Source organism: Chlorocebus sabaeus, chromosome 11 (genome assembly GCF_047675955.1).
Source record: "Chlorocebus sabaeus isolate Y175 chromosome 11, mChlSab1.0.hap1, whole genome shotgun sequence".
NCBI lineage: Eukaryota > Metazoa > Chordata > Mammalia > Primates > Cercopithecidae > Chlorocebus > Chlorocebus sabaeus.
The window spans coordinates 88,122,597-88,139,176 of NC_132914.1; positions in this window are offsets into that span (position 1 = coordinate 88,122,597).

A 16,580-nucleotide genomic window follows, 5' to 3' on the forward strand; every position below is an offset into this window, starting at 1 on the left:
CCCTAATTATCAACTTTTTTTATTTGCCTACTTTCCATATAATATTAATTTTTCCATATACAATTGACTTTATTAATCTATTACTATTGGTTTTTGCTGCTGCAGTAAAATATCACTACAAACTTAGCAACTTAAAACATATACATTTATTATCTTAGTGCATTTGTGGGTCAAGTGTCCTAGCATAGTAAGTGCTCATTAAATATTTGTCAGCTGAGGAAAGAAAGATAGCAAAAAAGACAGCAAGAAAGCAGGAGAGAGCAAGAAAAAAAAAAAAAAAAAGACCAAATATGTTGAAGTTGAGCTAGGAAGTAGTCAGGCTAAAAATATCAAAATCAGTTCCACAGACAGAGTCAGATTGAAATCCAAGGTCTGCTTGAAACTAAACATGCCTTTTTTTTTTTTTTTTTTTTTTTTTTCTTTTTTGGAGCTGTTCTTCACTTGCTTCATTTATCAAAACTTTAGATCCCACTTTGACTTTGCTATTTTCTCTCCTATTCCAGCTTATATATTTCTGACTCTGGTATATTAACTCCATGCTGGTTCTAGCCTTGTTGATTGATTTTAGTACCTAAAAACCTGAGTTCATGGGATTTATCTTTACATATAACTCAACATATCATTAGCAGTTTTAGTAATCAAACTAATACTTATCCATATAATGACTCAAAAATCCAGCCTTAATGCAATATTTTTTGGTTAAAAGAAAATTATTTAGATTGATTTTTTGAAAAATAACAACACAGCTAACAGACATGTTCATGAAAACAAGTATGTAATGTCTTTTTTATTTTCAGACCTAGTCTGCTAAAGCTCATCATCACTGGTCATCAGAGAAATGCAAATCAAAACCACAATGAGATACCATCTCACACCAGTTAGAATGGCGATCATTAGAAAGTCAGGAAACAACAGATGCTGGAGAGGACATGAGGAAATAGGAACACTTTTACACTGTTGGTGAGATTGTAAACTAGTTCAACCATTGTGGAAGACAGTGTTTCGATTCCTCAAGGATCTAGAACTAGAAATACCATTTGCCCCAGCCATCCCATTACTGGGCATATACCCAAAAGATTATAAATCATGCTGCTATAAAGACACAAACACACATGTGTTTATTGTGGCACTATTCACAATAGCAAAGACTTGGAACCAACACAAATGTTCATCAATGATAGACTGGGTTAGGAAAATGTGGCACATATACACCATGGAATACTATGCAGCCATAAGAAGGGATAAGTTCATGTCCTTTGTAGGGACATGGATGAAACTGGAAACCATCTCAGGAAACTATCGCAAGGACAGAAAACCAAACACTGCATGTTCTCACTTATAGGTGGGAATTGAACAATGAGAACACTGGGACACAGGGTGGGAAACATCACACATCAGGGCCTGTCGTGGGGTGGGAGGAGGGGGCAGGGATAGCATTAGGAGATATACCTAATGTAAATGACGAGTTAATGGGTGCAGCGCACCAACATGGCACATGTATACATATGTAACAAACCTGCCCATAGTGCACATGTACCCTAGAACTTAAAGTATTAAAAAAAAAGATATTGTTTAAAACAATTATTGTGACACAAGTGCTACTCAGTAAATGAGTCAGCTAAACCAGTAAGGTGACTCAAAATGTTGAGTCTTTGGGGTGGAAAAGCAAATTTTATTGCCGATTGCTCGGAATTTAATGTTGACTATGAAATTTCAAAACACCTAATTTTAAAAAGTTTAAGGTCTCAATTACAAACAAGACATTTGTAATTATTATAATAGAATATGTGAATATTCACTTTATTTTTAACATAATTCTTGAGAAAATGCAAGAACAGATAAAAATAGATTATGAACATAAGATAGTGTTTTATAAGTATGCAATATTACCATGTTTCATATCATATGTTTTAGATCATACATTTATATCAATTTTATATTGTATGTTTTATGTCATAGATCATGTTTTGTATCAAATACCATATGTTTTATATCATAGGTTTTACACAGATAAGTAGCTATAGAGATAGTATATTAGTCCATTCTCACACTACTATAAAGAAATACCTGAGAGTGGGTAATTTATAAAGAAAAGAGATTTAATTGGCTCAGGGTTCAGCAAGCTGTACAGAAATCATGGCCCGGAGGCCTCAGGAAACTTGCAATTCTGGTGGAAGGCCAAGAGGAAGCGGGCACATCTTCACATGGCCAGAAAAGGAGGAAGAGAGAGAAGGCAGGGGGAGGTGCTCCACGCTTTGAAACATCCAGATCTCGTGAGAATGTTATCTGGAGAACAGCACTCAGGGGATGGTGCTAAACCATTAGTAACCACCCGCTTGATCCAATCACTTCCTACCAGGCCTCACGTCTAGCATTAGCAATTACATCTAGATTTGGATGAGGATACAGATCCAAACCACATCAGATAGATACAATGTATCTAAAATAATAGGTGTTCTACACTTAGCCTTTTTAAGGCATTTTTCATATGTTTTTAACAATGAATATATAGAAAGCATGAAACCGTAAAATAAAATATGCGAGTCCCTTTTACACGTTTGTTTTGTCATGTTTGTGCCACTTCCCTAGAGAAGCATCTTTAGTCAGCCTCTTGCCTCTCAGGACCTCCTTGGAGCCAACTTGGGCTTCAATGGCCGACTCTCATTTTACAGTTATTTCCTGACTCACTCTTCACACTAAATCATGCCTATTATATGATGCACTCTCTCACAGCCTTTGATCCTTGTTTAATGATAGCTAGCAAGTGGAAAATAAAAACAAGCAATGATTGCATATTTGTGTCTTTTCAACATTGTGTTTTTTTAGTAACTACCAATTTAATCTTTACCAGGTCACCTGCAATTTTATCAATACCCAGTAATGATCTCTCAGCACACTAATTTTATTTACGTTCTCCAGATGGCATTGATCATTTTCCATCTATTTTACTGTTGATAGTTCCTAACCTCGTATCCTGTATTGTCAATGATAACTTTAAGGTTTTCCATCTAATGATTATTGTGCGTTTTTTTGTTGTTGTTTGTTGTCGAGACGGAATCTCCCTGTCGCCCAGGCTGGAGTGCCAGTGGTGAGATCTTGGCTAACTGCAATCTCCGCCTCCTGGGTTCAAGTGATTTTTCTGCCTCAGTCTTTCAAGTGGCTGGGATTACAAGTGCACCCCAGCATGCAGGGCTAATTTTTATATTTTCTTTAGTAGAGACAGGGTTTCACCATATTGACCAGCCTGGTGTCGAACTCCTGACCTCAAGTGTTTTGCCCACCTCATCCTCCCAAAGTGCTAGGATTACAGGCGTGAGCCACCGCTCCCTGCCATGATTATTGTTTGGGGGGCCTTTTTTTTTTTTTTTTTTTTTTTTTTTGAGACCAAGTCTGGCTCTGTGGTCCAGGCTGGAATGCAGCGGCACGATCTTGACTCACTGCAACCTCTGCCTCCTGAGTTCAAGCGGTTTTCCTGTCAGTCTACGGGGTAGTTGGGATTACAGGCGCCGGGTTTCACCATGTTGGCAAGGCTGGTCTTGAACTCCTTGTCACTGGTAGAGGGTCGCGACTGCAAGGTGTCCAAGTTCTCGGCGTTTTGAACAAAGAACTGGACAGAACACCCAGCAAAGCAAACAAAGTATGAAACAACAAAAGAATGAAAGTAGGGATTTGTTGAAAAGGAAAGTACACTCCACAGTGTGGGTGCAGAAACGAGCAGCAGCTCAAGGGCCTGGATACAGTATCTTCTTGGGTCCAAATACCCCCTAGACGTTTCCCATTGGCCACTTCATGCTCACCTCAGGTAACTGAAGTAGTAGCCCTCAATCAGTCTGATTGGTTGCAGACAGCAGCCATTCAGAGGCTGGAGTGAAGTTACGAAGTTGCAAACCAAAACTCACCGGCACTCAGCATGATTCATTGCAGACAGACAATCTCCCATCTGCCGTGCAGAAAGGGTCAAAGGGAGTAGCCTCTGGTCCTTTTATTACTTAGAGTGGAAAGTTAAGATTTTCTTTTCAATTTATTTATAGAATGTCGGCATGAAACAGACTTAGGTTCCCTGCCTCCAGACCCCATTCTCCTGCCTCTCCCTGATCTCCAGTGATCTGCCTGCCCGGGCTGCCCAAAGTGCTGGGATTACAGGCGTGAGCCACTGCGCCAGGCCCCTTCAATTATATTCTGTATTTATACTCTAGATTAGTGGTCTGGGAACGCCAAACCTATGAAGCCCCAAAGTGTAAATTGTAGAATGATACAGTAACATTGGGATGAAAGGGAATGAACTGGTAAGATTTTTATTTTCACTTTTTTTTTCTTTTTTTCCGACTCAGAGTTTTGCTCTGTCATCCAGGTTGGGGTGCAGTGGGCGTAATCATAGCTCACTATAACCTCAAACTCCTAGACTCAAGCCCTACTCCCATCTCAACCTCCTAAATAGCTGGGACTATGGGTATGTGTCACCATGCCCAACCAATTTTTTATTTTTATTCTTTGTAGAAATGGGACCTCACTGTGTTGCCCAGGCTGGTCTCAGACTCCTGGCCTCAAGTGGTCCTCCCACCTTGGCTTCCTGAAGTGCTGGGATTACAGGGCAAGCCACCACTCCTGGCCTATTGCACATTTTTTAGTCAGGTTTATTAAGGCATATAATACATAGGATAAAATGTATCCATTTTACATTTATAGTTGGATGAGTTTTTGACAACTCTATGTGATTATGCAAATATCATTTAAATCAAAATATAAAATATGCTATAAACCTGAAAAATTTCTTTGGATCACTTTGCAGTTAATACCCTCTCCCCAATTAAAGTCTTGTCAATTATTAACCTGTTTCCTGTCCCTATAGTTTTATCTCTTCTCAAGTGTCAAATCAATGGAATCACATACTATACAGACTTTTGTGTTTAGTTTCTTTTACTTGGCATAATGCTTTTAACATTCTTTCACTTTGTCAAATATCTCAGCATTCATTCCTTCTCATTGCTGCATGGTATTCTGTTTAATACATGTACCACAATTTGTTTATCTATCTCCAGTTAATGGAATTTGGGAACTCTTCTTGTGTTTGGCTACTACTATATGTAAAAAAAAACTTTCAATGAAAATTAGCATATAACTATTTATATGTACTTATCATTTCCCTTGGATAAATACTTAGCTTAGGTTATAAGTGTATTCGTAACTTTATAAAAGTCTTGCAAACTGTCAAAGTGTCTACATCATTATACATTTCCACCAGCAATATATGAATATCTAGCTGTTCCACATCATTACCAATAATTGGCATTGTCTGGTTGTTTGTTAGTATAGTTTTTCTCTTTTTTTTTTTTTTTTCAGCCTTTCTAGTGTGTAGGTAGAAGTATCTGCTTTAAATTTCATGTTCTTAATGACTACTGATACTAAGTATCAGTAGTCATTAAGCATTCATGTACATTATGAATTACCTGCTCAAATATTTCTGCTCGTTTGTAAGTTGCATTTTTTATCTTCATGTTGTTGAATTTAAAAAATTCTTTTAGCATTTAGCATTCATATACATTAGCATTCATATACATTATGAATTACCTGCTCAAATATTTCTGCTCATTTGTAAGTTGCATTTTTTATCTTCATGTTGTTGAATTTAAAAAATTCTTATGTACTCTAGATTCAGGTCTTTTATTAAACATAGAAGACTGTTTTGCAATTTTTTTTTAATCTGTGTCTTGCCTTTTCGTTCTCATAGAAGTTTTCTAATAACAGAAGATTTAATTTTGATGAAATCACATTTATCTATCTTTTCTTTTATAGTTTGTGCTTTTTGTGTGGTATCTAAGAAATCTTTGCCTAACCCAAAGTTACCCATATTTTTCCTCTGTTCCCTTTTAGAAGTTTTATGATTTTATCTACTAGTTTTAAGTCTGTGACATAGCTTGAGTTCCATTTTATGTGTTTTTGCCACGTGTTGATTAACAGTAATTTATTGTCTATGTCAAAAGAGCTAGAAAAGATTTGGAATGTTTCCAACACAAAGAAATGATAATTTTTAGGTGATAGATACCTTAATTACCCTGATTTGATCATTACACATTGTATAATGTATCGAAATATGATAGGTACCTCATACATACATACAATTATTATGTATCAATTTTAAAATATTTTAACTGTCTTTTATTTGACTGGGCTTGGGTGTTGGATTTAACAGAAGACTTCATACAATAGCTTAATCCCAAAAAATTCCCTCAGTGATATACATTATGAGCCTATTCAATTAGAGAGTTATAGGAAACGTGGGAATTATGTGGGCTTATAATTAACTGTAAAAAAAAATGGAACCAGTTTTTGTGTAAAGTTTAAGGCAGAATACAAATTTGACCTATTTATAATCAATCAAATAAAATTTTGTTTAGGCAATGCTAACTTTCAACAAAGTAGCAGTTTTGTAAATTTATTCCAGCGTGATTACTGAAAACATAACCTTTTTATTGTGGAATGTCTGTTTTATGTTCACATAGCTTCAAGATACCATTTCATTTATTGGCAAATCCTTAAAATGTTTTTTTAAAAAGGAAAGCTTTGTTGATTCTATAAGCAAAATTTACCACGAAGTAGAAATATCTTTAACATTTTGGTTACCGTAGCTTTTGCTTAAGACATTTTTGAACTTTTATGCTATTTTTCCAGCAGTGATAATGCATGAAACAAAGAAAAAGTACCAAAAGATACGTTATGCAAACATGATCACATTATTTTAAACAATAGGAGAGTTACGAGAATGGTAGTTTTATTTATTTTATATGCTTAAGAATATTTTATGTAATCATAATCACATTGTTTCTAAGCTGTGTGCCATGGTGATGATGCCAATGGGATCAAATAATCACATTTTTCCACCTATATTCAGGTATCCAAGTAATTATTTCAAAATAACATATTTTAATTATAGAATAAGATGGCAGAGTAACAAGCATATTGAGCTACTACTGAGAGACAAGAGAAGCAGTTTTAATTAGCCATATCAAGTATTAAAAATCCAAACCAGATATATTACAGTAGTAATTCATTGTAACATAAATGATCAGAAGTAGGATACCAACAATTTTAGTGTTTGACATTCATCAATTTGTTTAACCAGGGAAACTCTGAAAGTAAAAATTTTAAAATCCACATATCAGTACTAAAATTTCTTTTGCCTGAGAAATAGATTATGGCATAACATTATAGAATGATTTGATGTTTGCCTATATTCCACACTCCTCTAAATTACATTTATATTTAGTAGATGTTATCTGAGCTTTAATATAAAATAATGTTCTTTTCATCAAGAATCCTATTCATTTTATAAGTTTTTCTTTTTTCTGAAAGTTAGTATCCCATATTGGATTTTGATTAGTTTAACGACATCAGTAGTTTCATTTTAAATCTTTTTTAATCTACTGTAGAAATCACATAGATGTATAAGATACAAAATGTTGTCTGGTTGTTTAAAAGACCATACAATAGTCCGTTAACTTAAAAATATCATTTTCTCTTCCCCTATGAGGAATTACATTACCAGCTCATCAAAGTATAATGAGCTCACATTAACATGGATGCAGCTGCTGTCTGAGAACATCGTTAGTCTTGGAGGAGAATTATACCTTTAGAAACAAATGTTCGAGAATGATTAGAGCATGAAATAATCATATAAAACACACAGATTTGTCCAGTTCTAAAGTCTAACTTTCATTTTATGGTATATATTTTATAATGTTAATGTCACAGAATGTGGATTCTAGTTGTATTGCCGTTAGAGTTCTGTATTACTCACTTTCTTGAATGTTTAAGTAGAGTGAGTAATACCTGATCATTTGAATTTACCATCCTATAATGTTGAACAGTCATGCCCTTAGGAGTTATTGAGCTGTGAAAGGTTATTTTCTCCTGTACCTAATGATTCCAGGCTGTTTTCCAGCACATCATGACTTTGACTATTCTTCTCTTTCTTTCTTTCACTTGTCAGAATAACTATACTGATGAGTCTTAATTGTTTCTATCATTGCTTCTAATATTCTGTCTTTTGCCGTTCTACTAAGGACTCAAGGTACAGAAGAAAACAGAGACAAATCTTTTATAAACCTAAAATATCTGACAGTTTAGTCATCAATTGCTATATTATTCACTCACAAAATAAAATCCATGAGCTTTTGTAACAAATGTGCTATTCTAGATGTTGGGTAAATAGATTTTACTACTGTTGTTCATTTCCCATTTTACATTCGTGTTCTAGATGCTTGAAGCTGTCAGAATTCTGTTCACCAAAAAATTACTCACTATTTGGTTTAATCAACATATACATTGGTTCAGAAGGTAAAATGATAGGAAACTGAATTTCATCACAGGAATTTAAATTGTTATTTGAAAATATTTCTCTTTTGTGTTTAATATCCACTTTGCTTAGTGTCACAGTGTGTTGATTTTAACCAAACACAGTAGCATTCAAAGTGGATTTTCAAGTTGAGACTTGAAAGACTCTGCAGGATCAGAGATAATATAAGGTGGGTGGATAAAATGGTAAAAGCGAAGAGCATCAGAATGGAAATAACATTAGTTTCACATTTTTCAACCCTGCAGCCTTTTTTAAACAAGTTAAATGATCTAAAATATATATATACATAACCCCTTCCAGGCATATAAATAACTACACAGGGAACATCAAATGTGTAAGACAAAACAAAGCAGAATAGAAAACTGAAAACCTTTTTTCCCTTCTTTTAAGATTTTAGAGTGTAGGTTGAGAAGGGAGCAATAGCTTTACTCTTATTTTATTAATTTTGGAAAGAAAATGCTTCTTAAGACCCCACCCCTACTGAGATATATGAGGTTTTGGGATTTGAAATAATTTCATAGTTCTATCCTCTGTGTCTAGAAAATGACCAGCATATTGTAAGCCCTTAATAAGTATAGTTTTTTATTAAGTGAATGAGCAAATAAGCTATTAGACGATAAAGTAATTGTCTTTCATGGTAGCGCACATATAATTCTAATGGGCTATATTACTCAAACAAGTTTTGTAGTCATCTTAAGTTGAATCAAGGTCAACTTCATAAATTGCTCTTTAAATATTCATAGAATTCTTCTTTTAGTAGGCATGTGCTCTTAAGCAAGTTAAGTGCTTCATTTCCCTCTTCTGTGGATAACCATGTCCATAGGAGTACCTGCCTTATTCTGAGGAAAAAATAATAATTCATGTAAAACATCTTGAAGAGTGCTTGACTCATAATAAGTCCTTATAGTTTATATAAATATAAATTATCATTCTGTATTATTTCACCATATACAGAAAAAATTAAACCTATTGAACTTAGGTAATTTATACACTAGTTCTAAATGAGGTTATTGTGTCCATGATCATTAAAAAAAAAACTACTTTTGTCTATATATTTCTGATTATTTACTAGTAAGGAAGTAAGTCATGTTATCTAGAAATAATGATCAGTACTGATGACTTACAGTTTAAACTGTAGTAATCCAGAATTACTTTGAAAATTGTCAATATTTGCTGAAGGCTAGAAAATAATTACTCATCAGCAAAGTGTTTTTGAACATTCAGAGACATCCCATAGATGCGTACAGGTTTTACTCACTCCAAATCTATTCCCAAGAGGAAGACTGGGGCAGTTATATACTGCTTACTAAGCTGTAAGACTTGGTGTGCAGTTGCATCTGCCTGCAGGAAGAGAAGCTGATTTGTAATTCACACAAAAGTACCAAGTTGACCAGCAGCAGCCTTGTGAACCCACAACCTTATTTTCCTCCAGTGCCTCAATGACTTTCTTTGAGCAAATCATTTTACAAACTATTTATTTAAAGTTAAATTCATTAAAAAGCCATTTGTTAATGCTGTTGAAGGCTTCATACAACCATGTTCTAGTCATTGTGCTATTTGTTGAAGATACACACATAAATAGAATGAAGTTCTTGTGTCTCTCCCATACACATTCTCACGGCCTAATGGAATTGAGGGAGACCCAACTGTATAATCACAATATTAATTATACATATAATCACAATATTAATTAGAATTCAGAAGAATAGCGGCCGACCCAACCCAGAATAGAAATATCTATCTAAGCCTGGGATAGAAGAGGATTTCAGAAGCTTGTACATAAATAGAAGAGGCAAGCTTAATTCATAATCTGACTCTCAAATTTGCAATTATTAACCTCTAGGTTTTCAGACACTCAAGACAAGACAAAAAATGCATATTTAAAATAACATACAAACTATAAGTTCATCTACAGTAAACATGTGATAACTTCAGTACTCTACAGACAGAATCCTAGAAAACTTCAATTCTCAGGGACAAACAGAGAAGGCAAAATCTTGGAAGAGATAAATAGAAGGACTAACCAGAAAGTTGTGAAGGAAACCAGGAGAGAGTTGCATTGAAAATCCAGGGGAGTAGAAAATATCAACAGAGACTGAGTGCCAAGAAGCACAATAAATTAAAGACAAAAATACATACGTACATACATACATAAATACATAAATAAACAAATAAAATTGGGTTTCATAATTGGGAGGTCATTAGAAAGAGTTCTACTTAGTTGTATAATTTTGGTTTTGGCATGTTTGTCTTTACTTAGTTCATGCTAATAAATATCAGACTAAAAAATATCAACTTTTTAAGCTCAGACTGAAAAATATCAACTTTTTTAGTTTGAATGGCAAGAGGTGATAGGCAGAATAAAGAGATTGAAGACAGAATGGATGGAAAATTGATAAAGCAAAAGGAATCAAGATGAAAATTTGCAAAGACAGAAGAAGAATGAAGTTCAAAATACAAATGCCTGGGTTGGCTTTGGACAAAAGGAGCACTACTTCATTTGAAGCTGAGCAGAAACAGGTAAAACAAAACAAAATATAAATTTCCTTAGGGCCAATCTGCCTCCCATTTTATTCAAACTCACCCCTCTGCTCACTGAGATAAATTCATGTCTGATTGCATCATTTGGAGTGGCTAATCCGAAACTCAAAAGAATGCAACCATTTGTCTCTTATCTAGCTATGATCTGGAAGCACCATCCCTGATTCCAGTTGTCCCACCTTCACCACGAGTTGTCCTACCTTTCTAGACTGAACCAATGTACATCTTACACATATTGATTGATGTCTCATGTCTCCCTAAAATGTATAAAACCAAGCTGTGACCCTACTACCTTGGACACATGTCGTCAGAACCTCCTGAGGCTGTGTCCCAAGCCTGCATCCTCAACCTTGGCAAAATAAATTTTCTAAATTAACTGAGACCTGTCTCAGATTTTTGAGGCTCACACATGTATAATAAAAGCTTTAATGCAAATCGGCTATTTCAGCTTGATCTGTCTTGTGCTTCTTCCCTCTCCTATAGGAATAGAATATTCCAGACAGGAGCTGTTCCTTTAACCTGAATCACAGAATGGAATTTCAAGTGAAGCAGACCTTTAGTCAACCCATAGACCTATAGCGGAGCCACAGACAAATTTCAGGCTTCATACATGAGAAATAAATTGATGTTTATTTTTGTAAACCATTTTCATTTAGTGGGCTGTTTGTCACCTCAGAAAAAGCTGACTAATACAATTTCTTATGATGTCATGTGTTATAATGGATATATTGTTATTATATAAGTAAATGAATGATTAAATTATTTTCTCTTTCTCAAACAATTGGAAAAGTTTGATTTTTAATGAGTGACAAAATATTGTCTTTTGTTAACATAGTTGAGAAGAAATAATTTTCTTAAGTCAATACTGATTCCTAAATTTTTAACATCCTCAGTGTCCATGTATATTACAAAAAAATACTATGTCTTCAGAGAATTCCCAAAGATTTTCAAATACAATTACTGCTGTATTTGAAATGATATATTATAACCTGAAATGGAATCTATATAATGATCCAATTTTAATATAATATTTTCTAGTCATGTCTCTATGTAACAAATTAAGAAATTTGTGATTTGAAAGTATACTCAAAGGCTAATTCTAATTTTAATAGCACTCGACCACTTTTCTATACAGATCATAACTCTAATGTGTAATAAAAATTCAGAAAGTCTATTTTCCAGGAATTCAGAGAATCTCAAAGTAAATGCCAATGATATTTGTGTTAGCTTTACAAATGTTAGATACTTTAAGGATAAAATAAACCTAAGAGAAGAACAAATATACTACAGCATTTCAAATCAGAGTACTCAATTGGAAAGAGCAAAAACCTGTCAATAGAATATTTTCAAAAAGAAGTATCACCTAATTTTGCCTATATTACATCCAAATTATATATAACATAATGAATACATACCTAAATACATTAATGCCACTATCTTCACGAAGTGATACCAAAGCCTTTTGAAGACATATATGAACCTTTCTAAAGTTAAATTGTTAGATGAAGTTCTGAGAAAAAATGTTTCATTTTTCTATGAAGATATCAAGTTTTTAAGAAACACCCATCAACTAATAAGCATTTATTATGGGCTTCCTTTTGCGAATTACTTCATAGATAGGTGATATGCCAAAATTGTGGTAGATAGCCTTAAGATGACTTCTGATTCCTGACATTGATATTCTTCTAACATTCCTTTCCGTTGAGTGTGAGTTTGACCTAGTGACTTGCTTCTAACAAATAACTCAGTGCAAAAGCCACGGGTGTCACTTCTAAGATGAAATTTTAAAAGGACACTGTCTGCTATCTTAGACACTCTCTCTTGCTCATATTCTCTGAGAGCCCTCTCTCTGAGTTAAGCCAGCTGCCATGTTGTGAGTTGCCCTGTGGAAAGAACCCCTTGACAAGGAACTGATGTCTAGGACCAGTCATTGAAGATCCACCTTGAAGCCTTACAACAGCTTCATCCATTTGGCTTCAAAGCCTGCCACAATTGAGCCTGGAGATAACCAATAACTCAGCTTCAGTCAACACTCTGAGCTATGAGAGAACTTGTTTTGAGCCAGAGGAATCTAGCTAAGCCAAACCCAGATACTTAATAGACATAAACTGTGAGATACGTATTTGATATTTTAAGCCACTAAGTTTAGGGGTAGTTTTTTATTCAACAGTGGAAAGCTAATACAGCAAGGTTCATCTTCACAAGATCTTAATAATAAAGTATTATTTTAATTAAATATTACACAAAAGTTCAACAATTAATGATCCAAAATGAGCAGCTGAATAGACAATTCTTAATAACCAGAATCTTTACTAGATTATTTATTTGTTCCTAACGTTGGAGAAAATGATTTTATGTGTTATTTTAAACTTTGATCTTTGTGCACATTATACCATTAATGGTAATACTTCCTTCTATTTAACCACTAAGATGTGCTGCCTTATTAGTAGAGTTCATTTTAGAACTAATTTGGAAGATGATCAAGTCCTCTGTGATTTCATAGTGTCTGATCCTGCAAAAATGAAAATAAAATTGAGATCCACAGATTTAAGATTAATTTTAATTTCTCTTTTTAGTTAACATCTGCTATGTTACTACTCTGCATCTAGCTCTTCTCTTTGTAAAATATGAATTGAATTTTCTTGAGGAACTAGAACTAGATGTGGGACCTGATTAGTCAATTAGTCAAATCTCATAATCCTCCTTCCTGGCTACAATGATTAGTTCACTCAATTTCAGCCCATATTAACCATGTCAAAGGCCCACTTCAATGGCAAGGGAGAGAATAAACTTTTTCTTCTCTATCTCTCTGTAAATTTTTTTCTGTAGTCTTGAATCTAAAAGTATGTAGGCTGGAGCTATGGACTTTAATTAATAGTACTGTACCAATATTGGCTCATCGACTGTAACAAAGATAACATACTAAGGAAAGATGTTAAAAATAGGAAAAACAGAGGTTCGGGAAGGGCATATAGAACTTTCTGCTTCATTTTTTGCCCACAAAGCAAAAACTGTTCTAAAAAATAATGTCTATTCGTTTATTACTTTCACTACATAAAAACTGGGAATTGAGCCAATACAGGGAACAGAGTAAAACTGAAAGCAGGTAGGAAACGAATCAGGCTCTGGTGCTCTTTTAGTTTTAGAAACCAACCCCAGACCCTGGACTTCTCAACGAAGCAAGCCAACAGACCAACAGACTCCCACTCTGTTTAAGATAATGTTGGGGGCACGCCTAAGATGACCGAATAGAAACAGCTCCAGCCTCCAGCTCCCAGCATGAGTTACACAGAAGATGGGTAATTTCTGCATTTTCAACTGAGGTACCGGGTTCATCTCACTGGGCAGTGCCAGACAATCAGTGCTGGTCAGCTGGTGCAGCCCGACCAGCGAGAGCTGAAGCAGGGCGAGGCATCAGCTCACCTGGGAAGTACAAGGGGGAAGGGAATCCCTTTTCCTAGCCAAGGGAAACTGAGACACAACACCTGGAAAATCGGGTAACTCCCACCCTAATACTGTGCTTTACCAAGCATCTTAGCAAAAGGCACACCAGGAGATCATATCCCACACCTGGCCCGGAGGGTCCCATGCCCACGGAGCCTCCCTCATTGCTAGCACAGCAGTCTGAGATCTAACTGCAAGGCTGCAGCAAGGCTGGGGGAGGGGCACCCACCATTGCTGAGGCTTAAGTGGGTAAACAAAGTCACCAGGAAGCTCGAATTGGGTGGAGCCCACCACAGCTCAAGGAGGCCGGACTGCCTCTGTAGACTCCTCCTCTGGGGACAGGGCATAGCTAAACAAAAAGCAGCAGAAACCTCAGCAGAGGTAAATGCCCCTGTCTGATAGCTTTGAAGAGAGCAGTGGATCTCCCAGCATGGAGGTTGAAATTTGGGAACAGACAGACTGCCTGCTCAAGTGGGTCCCTGACCCATGAGTAGCCTAACTGGGAGACATCCCCCACTAGGTGCAGACTGACACCTCACACCTCACACGATGGGGTACACCCCTGAGACGAAGCTTCCAGAGCAAGAATCAGACAGCAACACTCGCTGTTCAACAATATTCTATCTTCTACAGCCTCCGCTGCTGATACCCAGGCAAACAGGTATCAAGTGGAGTGGACCTCAAGCAAACTCCAACAGACCTACAGCTGAGGGTCCTGACTGTTAGAAGGAAAACTAACAAACAGAAAGGACACCCACACCAAAATCCCATCAGTACATCACCATTGTCAAAGACCAAAGGCAGATAAAACCACAAAGATGGGGAAAAAGCAGTGCAAAAAAGCTGGAAATTCAAAAAATCAGAGCGCATCTCCCCCTCCAAAGGAACGCAGCTCATCGCCAGCAATGGAACAAAGCTGGACAGAGAATGACTTTGATGAGTTGAGAGAAGAAGGCTTCAGCCAATCAAACTTCTCAGAGCTAAAGGAGGAACTACATGACCAGCGCAAAGAAACTAAAAATCTTGAAAAAAGAATGGATGAATGGATAACTAGAATAATCGATGCAGAGAAGACCCTAAAAGAACTGACAGAGATGAAAACCATAACATGAGAACTACGTGACAAATGCACAAGCTTCAGTAACCAACTCGATCAACTGAAAGAAAAAGTATCAGCGATTGAAGATCAAATGAATGAAATGAAGCAAGAAGAGAAGTGTGGAGAAAAGAGAGTAAAAAGAAATGAACAAAGCCTCCAAGAAGTATGGGAATATGTGAAAAGACCAAATTTGCGTCTGATTGGTGTACCTGAAAGTGACGGGGAAAATGGAACCAGGTTGGAAAACACTCTGCAGGATATCATCCAGGAGAACTTCCCTAACCTAGTAAGGCAGGCCAACATTCACATTCAGGAAATACAGAGAATGCCACAAAGATACTCCTCGAGAAGAGCAACTCTAAGACACGTAATTGTCAGATTCACCAAAGTTGAAATGAAGGAAAACATGTTAAGGGCAGCCAGAAAGAAAGGTTGGGTTACATACAAAGTGATGCCCATCAACTAACAGCAGATCTCTTGGCAGAAACTCTCCAAGCCAGAAGAGAGTGGGGGCCAATATTCAACATTCTTAAAGAAAAGAATTTTCAACCCAGGATTTCATACCCAGCCAAACTAAGTTTCATAAGTGAAGGAGAAATAAAATCCTTTACAGACAAGCAAATGCTTAGAGATTTTGTCATCACCAGGCCTGCCCTACAAGAGATCCTGAAGGAAGCACTAAACATGGAAAGGAACAACCAGTACCAGCCATTGCAAAAACATGTCAAAATGTAAAGTCCATCGATGCTAGGAAGAAACTGCATCACCTAGCGAGCAAAATAACCAGCTAATATCATAATGACGGGATCGAGTTCACATATAACAATATTAACCTTAAATGTAAATGGACTAAATGCTCCAATTAAAAGACACAGACTGGCAAACTGGATAAAGAGTCAAGACCCATCAGGTTGCTGTATTCAGGAGACCCATTTCACATGCAGAGACACACATAGGGTCAAAATAAAGGGATGGAGGAAGATCTACCAAGCAAATGGAAAAAAAAAAAAAAAAAAAAGCAGCGGTTGAAATCCCAGTCTCTGATAAAACAGACTTTAAACCATCAAAGATCAAAAGCGACACAGAAGGCCATTACATAATGGTAAAGGGATCAATTCATCAGGAAGAGCTAACTATCCTAAA